Source organism: Zootoca vivipara, chromosome 6 (genome assembly GCF_965207765.1).
Source record: "Zootoca vivipara chromosome 6, rZooViv2.hap1.1, whole genome shotgun sequence".
Lineage (NCBI taxonomy): Eukaryota > Metazoa > Chordata > Lepidosauria > Squamata > Lacertidae > Zootoca > Zootoca vivipara.
In genome coordinates, this window is record NC_142589.1 from 16,266,636 (window position 1) to 16,275,106 (window position 8,471).

Genomic DNA, 8,471 nt, shown 5'->3' on the forward strand with positions numbered 1-8,471 from the left:
ATCTCTCCTAAGGGAGAGGCGGCGGGCGGACTGCCTGCAAGCTCCGTGCTGCTTTTTTTTTTATTAGCAGTGTGGGACTTGCGCCTGTCTGTCCACCGCCTCAGCCGCCCTACAGCTGAGGGGGGAGACTGCGGAGAGTCTCCCCGCAGCGCACCCTGCCTTGGCTCGCCCCGCCCCCATGGGCGGCTCACTCCGCCCCCAGATGCAGGATGTGCAAGCTGCACCGGGGACCCGAGCGGCTAGTTACGCCGCTAGGGAGAGTTGCTCTTGTGCTTGGGTCCTGCTTACAGCTTCCCATCGGGGCAGCTGGTTTGCCACTGTGAGAACAGGATGCTGGACTATATGGGCTACTGCCCAGGTCCAGCAGAGCTCTTCTTAGGTCCCTCTTCATAGTACTCATCTTGGATGACTTTAGAAGCTGATTAGATACCTTCAGTGGCATGACCACTCATTGTCATCCCACCACCAATGCCCTGGCTCTCAGCCTTCTTCCCTTTGGGGGTTTCCTAGCTGGTGCCTCCCACTACTCCTCTGCCTCCAGCCAGTCCATGACACACGAGGCACTGATGGCCGCCAACTTGGGTTTCTTTAAAAAGGGATTAGCCAGATTCATGGAGGAGAGGGCTATTGAAGGCTACTAGCTATGATGCTGCTTTAATCAAAATTATTTATACTTTTCAGGTTTATACGTTTCACTGATTTTACAATCATTTTGACATTTTGAAACTTGTCTTCCTTCCCTCTCTTTCTGCGGTTCCTTAGATTTATTTTTTAATATCTTCTACATTTCCTAATTAACTTAATTTGCTCATTCGTTCATCTTCTTTAAATATCTACCCTTATGAAACTGCAGGTTGTTACAATAATCCTGCCAATGTTTTTATCTGTTTACAGTTTATCTGTAAATATTCAATAAACCATTTCCATTCTTTGATAAAAAGTTTGTTCTCTTGATTTCTTATTCTTACGGTAAATTCCGCCATTTCTGCATATTCCATAATTTTTTGTATCCATTCTTCCTTTGCTGTGACTTCTTTTTCTTTCCATTTTTGGGCAGGTAACATTCTTGCTGCTGTAGTCACACATACATGAATAAGTTTATATACAGTTTAGGTAGTTCTGTTCCTACAATTCCCAAGAGAAAAGCTTCTGAGTTGTTTTTTTTTAAAAAAATGAATGTTATTTTAAACTTCCTTTTCATTTCATTATATATCATTTCCCAGTAATGTTGTTTTTTGTATGTTTTTTGTTTATATATTTTTTATTTATTTTCCATTTAATAATATACATTCACATCATTATTATCCACTTTACCACCCTGGCTCTTTAGAGCCTGTCAACTTCCTTCCCTCCGTCCTGCCTCATGGCTCTCAAAATTAAACTCTATACCATTGCATTTTGTACGTTTCCCAGTTCTAATTATACTCACGACAAAATAGCTCAAAATTTAAATAATCATAGAAAGGTAGGAAACCTCTCGTTACAAGATAACCCTGCTAGTGTTGTTAATTGCTTACGATAATCTTTCAGATATCGTATAAATTTACTCCAGTCCTTTTGGAATACTCGATCCTGCTGGTTTCAGATTTTTCCTGCCAGCTTCGCCAGTTCTGCAAAGTCCATCATCTTCATCCGCCACTCTTCTTTCGTCTGTACAGCAATGTTGCTTTTGAACTCTCCTGCTTCTGAGTCTCCCACAGGCATCTGGTTGGCCACTTGGAGAACAGGATGCTGGACCAGTTGGGCCACTGGCCTGATCCACCTGACTCTTCCTACATTGTTATGCAGCCACTTCCCATTCTGGCCTAGGCTGTCATGGCCTAGGCATTCTATGGATTCCAGTCACGCAAAGAGACCAGGACAAGCTCCGGGATGTGGTGGCATCAATCTTCTTGCAACAGCAGCTGCTGTTGACAGCCGCCGTTTGACAACATGCGTCGCCATGAATTTTTTATTCCACCTCTCCCTCCTCTTTTAGAAAAAAACCCCACAAACCTATAATTCAGGGGAGAGGAAGAAGAAACTCTGAGGTGAATCATGTCAACGTTATATTTCACCTTCAAGAACAGATCTCCAAGCGAAGGTGCAAAGCTGGGCTTGAATTCCTGCAATCAGATCTGATCTGTCCGAGATGGGTATTGCTCAGGCTGGGTGAGAATCAATATCAAGCTGGCGTGGGAGGAAATAACAGGTTTTTTAGTCTAGCACAGAGGCAGGGAAACTTTTTCTAGCCCCAAGACTACGCTCCTTTGTGGGCAACGTTTCGTGGGGGCAGAGGAACACAGGCGAGTTTGAGTTTTGTACAGTAGGCTAGTTTCTACAAATACTCGCAACACACCTTCTCTATTCTCCACCCAGGCAGGCAAGAAGCACACCTCAGAGTTCAAGGAAACCTTCTGGTTAGTCAAATAGCATCCTCTGAATTTTGCAATGCTTTTCTGAAACCAAAGGATGTATACAAAGACACGTATATTCGTGCAAAATGCATACAGAAAATACACCTGAGGGCAATTGGTGCGTAAGAATGCCTTCTAGGTAAAGGTAAAGGTAAAGGGAACCCTGACCATTAGGTCCAGTCGTGACCGACTCTGGGGTTGCGCGCTCATCTCGCATTATTGGCCGAGGGAGCCGGCGTATAGCTTCCAGGTCATGTGGCCAGCATGGCAAAGCCGCTTCTGGCAAACCAGAGCAGCACATGGAAACGCCGTTTACCTTCCCGCTGTAGCGGTTCCTATTTATCTACTTGCATTTTGACGTGCTTTCGAACTGCTAGGTTGGCAGGAGCTGGGACCAAGCAACGGGAGCTCACCCCGTCACAGGGATTCGAACCGCCGACCTTCTGATCAGCAAACCCTAGGCTCAGTGGTTTAACCACAGCGCCACCTGGGTCCCTAAGAATGCCTTCTACTGGGGTTCAAATAGCTTAGGGAAAATGCAAAAAGTGGAGATTGTCACAAAGGTGGCATGCCAACCCCCCACTCTCTGCCCAGCTGCAGCCAGATTTCAGGGGATTTCCAGGCGCTCACGCAGGATCTGCATTGGAAGCTGCCATAGCTAAGAAATATAATAACTCAAGAGGTACTTGTTCCTCACGGCAGTGCAGCCCTGGAGTCCAGCCTGCCAGAAGATAGATCTCTCTTTGCTATCCCTGTGTGGTGTAGTGCTTAAGAATGGTAGACTCATAATCTGGGGAACTGGGTTCGCATCTCCGCTCCTCCACATGCAGCTGCTGGGTGATCTTGGGCTAGTCACACTTCTCTGAAGTCTCTCAGGCCCACTCACCTCACAGAGTGTTTGTTGTGGGGGAGGAAGGGAAAGGAGAATGTTAGCAGCTTTGAGACTCCTTAGGGTAGTGATAAAGCGGGATATCAAATCCAAACTCCTCCTCCTCCTCCTCCTCCTCCTCCTCCTCCTCCTCCTCCTCCTCCTCCTCCTCCTCCTCCTCCTCCTCCTCCTCCTCCTCCTCCTCCTCCTCTTCTTCTTCTTCTTCTTCTTCTTCTTCTTCTTCTTCTTCTTCTTCTTCTTCTTCTTCTTCTTCTTCTTCTTCTTCTTCTTCTTCTTCCCAGCACCCCTCTCTCACACACCCCATCACCCTGGCAACCTCTGTCTGCCCAGGCCCAAGGATTCCTCTTAGATGGGCCATCAACACATTTTGTCAACAGTTTGGCTTATCCAATCGCAGCAACAGCACTTGGCTTGCTTTTAATTAACCAAACATTTTTCTTACTTCATGAAATTTATGAGCTTGCTCAAAGTTTAGCTCTTTACTGAATATAGAGACTATGGCAAGTTTGCCCCTCCCGCAAAACCGTAAAATCATATGAGGGGGAATGGATATGAAGATCTACACAATTTTTTCCTGTGAAACTTAAAAAAACAACAAATTTCAGATCTGTGCACAAGAGGGGTGCACTTGGACGTAAGATATCCATCCATTCCTAGCTGGTGTGGTGTAGCAGTTAGAGTGTCAGACTAGGACCCAGGAGACCAGGGTTCAAAAACCTTATTCAACCATGAAGCTCACCTTGGGGCAGTCACTGACTCTTGGCCTGGCCTACCTCATAGGGCTGTTGTGAGGATTAAAAGAGGAACCTGTACCACACCTTTTGCTCACTGAAGAAAAAGGTGAGTTATAAATGCAATACATAAAACACAATAAATAGTCCGGAGGGCACTGGGTTTGAAAAGGTTGGACAACAGTGTTTAACACAGGATGACATAATTTCCTGGGAACATGGTGACCTTAAAGAGCTCATCTTTGCCACTTCCCTTCAACAACTTTAGGTTTGCTTGGTGTGGGTTGCTGTTTTTAGCTCACCTTCTCACTTAAATCATCCTCTTCCAAGTCACAGCTGCTCTCTCTGTCGGTGTGAAAAAATAAAATAGTGAAAATAAAATTAGATCTGGCTGCTGACAACTTTTTTTTTAAAAAAAAGAATGCCAGCATCACATACTTTGAGTGTAGGAGGTGAGAAGGGAAGACTTGAGAGCAAACAAGCCTGTGTTTGGGATTGTCCGGGAGAAGAAGGGAATTAGAAAGCATGATGACTTTAAGAAATATGGGTGGTGGCAAAGCCTTGTGCAGTGACTGGCTGAGCTGCTGTGACATCACAAGAAGACAAGGGTGTGTGTGTGTGTGTGTGTGTGTATTCTGTTTTACAATTAGAATATTCATTTATACAACTTTAAAATATCAATGACTTCCCTTCTTCTCTTTCCATGGTTCATTTTACACAGCATAAATCCCTGCAAATTTTATATAATCTAAATCATTCAATATTCCATTATTACATCCATCATAACTAATAATAATAATAATAATAATAATAATAATAAATTATCAGGTTGGGTTTCTCCAGCCACTCTGGGCAGCTCCTAACTGAATATTAAAAACACAATACAGCATTAAATATAAAAAACTTCCCTAAACAGGGCTGCCTTCAGATGTCTTTTAAAAGTAAGATAGTTGCTTATTTCCTTGACATCTGATGGGCAGGCGTTCCATAGGCCAGGCGCCACTACCAAAAAGGCCCTCTGCCTGGTTCCTGTAACCTCACTTCTCGCAGGGAGGGAACTGCCAGAAGGCCCTTGGAGCTGGACCTCAGTGTCCGGGCTGAACGGTGGGGGTGGAGACGCATTAACTTAATGCTGCCAACAATTTTAAGTGTACACATCCCCTCCCAATATATTCAATAAACATTTTCCAATCTTCTTTAAATGAATGTTGTTCTTGTTCTCTTATTCTGTACGTTACATCTACAAGGTGCGCATATTCCATAGTTTAAGTTGCCATTCTTCTTTGGTTGGGACCTCATATTCCATCTCTACCCCTATGATTCCTTTCCTCATTTGGGATTATGGCAGAGTGAACAAAGCAGCCATCCCCTGGAGATGAAAGACACACACACACACACACACACACACACACACACACACACACACACACACACTTTAATCCTCAGCTATGGGCGACAGAGAACAAGTGTATCTCAGAGAACATTTTGTGCGGCCTTTTTCCTGTTTATCATGCTAAGGGTGCCATATGGGGTTTATTCTGTCATTCCGGACTATATTAAACACGGCGGTTGTGGATAAAAGCCACTTGAAAATTTCCCCTTGGAGGTCTGGCAACCTGATCACCCCATAGATCGTAGAATCATAGAGTTGGAAGGGACACCTAGGGTCATCTAGTCCAACCCCCTGCAATGCAGGAACCCTGCCCACCCCTGGGTGGGCTTGAACCACCAACTTTCTTATTCACAACCAGATGTATGGACCCACTGCACCGCAGGAATGCCTTGCCGCCTTCTGCTGCCAACAGTTTGGAAAACTAGGCGGCAGCGCAGACTGCCGTCTGTCAGACGCAAAGTGGGTGGCATGTTACCTGAGGGTTTTGGAAGCCTTGGCTTCAAAGACTGACCATGAGTCGTACACCTGTGAGCTCCATCCTTGTTCAGTGGTGGAGCATTTGTTGTACATACAGAAGGTCTCAAGATCAATCTCCAGCATCTCCAAGTAGGGCTCGGGAAGATCCCTGCTTGAAACCCTCGAGAGCTGTTGCCGGTCAGTCTCTGTAGACAATACAGAGCTCGATTACTAAGCTCGATCCTGACTCTGGCTCAGCCCTTGGTCCCGCAAGCAAGGTGTCAAGGTATATTAATGGCGAGCACAGTTTGCGCCTCAAAGTGTCAGAGTGCCAGGCTTCAGGGAAGCGGCGTCCTCCCTCCCTTTGGCTGTGGATAAGCAGAACAAAGCAAAAATAGTCTCTTACCATTTAAAGTGATTTTAATGATCACAGCGAAAGAACAAAGAGTTCATTCTCGGAGTAAAGGTGCTCCCAATTAAGGTTTCCACCCACTTCCCCCTCCCAGTCACCCTCATCTCTTCCTCATCTTGCAACTTGATCTCGCAACCACTGTGCCTTCTGTGCACCTACCTTATCCAATCTCTGTGACCTTGGACTGATCGGCTGGACACTTTCGAGAGAACCGGAGTTTGTTAACTCTCTCTCTCCCGGTTCTTCTTCTCCTAGCTGTTCACCACCCAGCTCTTCCCAGCTATGAACTATGTCCCTCTGCCAACCACTGTTCCAAATCTATACTGTCCCACTGCTCCTGGGAAGATTCAGAGGGACCATGAAAGCCCCTCCATATATTTTCTTGTTCTCTTCACACAAGTCTGGCAGGAACACTTTCCATGCTCCCAGAAAAAGTGTCTTTTTACTTTCTTCCTGGCAGGTTTGCAAGCTGCATTTCCACCCCCATAACTTGGCAATCTCCACCGCCATAACTTGACGCTGGAGGGTAAACAACATCAAGATGCAAGAAAAAGACGAAAAATGGAGTGAGATTCTGCAGGCATGGTGGGATCCAAGACTCCATTAGCCATAGCTGCCAAGTTTTCCCTTTTCTCGCGAGGAAGCCTATTCAGCATAATGGAAAATCCCTTTAAAAAAGGGATAACTTGGCAGCTATGCCATTAGCGCCCCATTCCCTGGACACATTTCCTTCACCCCATTGTCAGCTTGACATCCTAGTTTTGTTTTGTACACTAGGCAAGTTTCTGCATGCACTCACACATGGCCATAGTTCCGTATCAGAGCACCTGTTTTGCATGCAGAAGGTCCCAGGTTCTATCTCTAGTTAGGAGTGGGGAAGACCTCTGGTCTGAAACCCTGGAGAGCTGCTGCCAGTCAGTGCAGGCAATACTGAGCTAGGTGGACTAACACCTGGAGAAGGCACCTTCCTACTTTCCTTTGCGAAGGGTCATACTTGCATGGCAGGGGATCTGTTTTGCATGCAGAAGGTCCCAGGTTCAATCCCCAAAATCTCTGGACAGGACTGGAAATGTCCCCTGCCTGAAACCATGGAGGACCACTGCCAGTCAGTGTGGAGAATGCCAAGCTAGTTGGATAGCTTCCTATGTCCTTGTGTTCACTCCTCTCTCCTCCTCCATCCAGTCAAGCCAGAATTACTATCAGAGTTCAGGGGCATGTTCCAGCCAGGCAAAAACACTCAATTCTATCTTACAATCAATTTCGTTTGGATATCTATTGGACACCCAGCTGGCACCCACTTTGTTTTGCCACAGCCTGATGATGACCGGTAACAGAGAGGCGGGCTCTTTCATTGGTGGCACCATTGCTGTGGAATGCCCTGCCAGCTAAAATGCAAAAAGCCTCATCAGTATTGGCATCCCACCAGCCCTTAAAGACACACCTGCTTATCTCCTTATCTCCTGGCTTGAATCTTTAGCTGTGATTCCTGCATTGCAGGGAGTTGAACTAGATTTGGGTCCCTCCCAGCTCAACCATTCCACTATTCTGTCTCCTGCTTTGTTTGTTAACTGTTACACTGTTTTAATGACATGTTTTTTAATGGACATGTTTTAATTATGGAAGTTGTAAAGTAACGGTAGTTATTTTACTAGATGTTTTATTTACGGGTAGCTGTATTTTCAGAACTGATTTTACCCTTGTTAGCTGGCTTTTGTTTGTTTGTGAACTGCTGTGATATTTCTTCTTGACATGAAAGGCAGCAAATAAATTCTAATAGTAGTAATAGTAGTAATAATAATAGTTTAAATTTGGATTCTTGGATTATTCTTACTGTTAATGCAAGCTGATGTTAAGGCAAACATAACTGACCAGTTATGCAAGTGCACTTTGTAATTTTATAAGCTGTGTGACTTGGTTGCTCAGCTCAATCTTTTTACATGATCTTTTATGCACTGCGGTCTTTTAGGTCTTGTGACTTGGTTGTTATTTTTTTTTAATTACAGTCTAGTAATGATTTGTTGTAATCACCAAGAGTGAATTTCTGTTTCTTATTTGCTGGTATTTTGAGAATTAATGTTCTTGTGCACTATTACATTCGAAATGAATTGTTGAATGTTACTTTATTTGATGTGTGTTTATTTTAAAGTCATGTGACTTATTTGCTTTGGATTGGATTGTTATCAGATGTGTGACC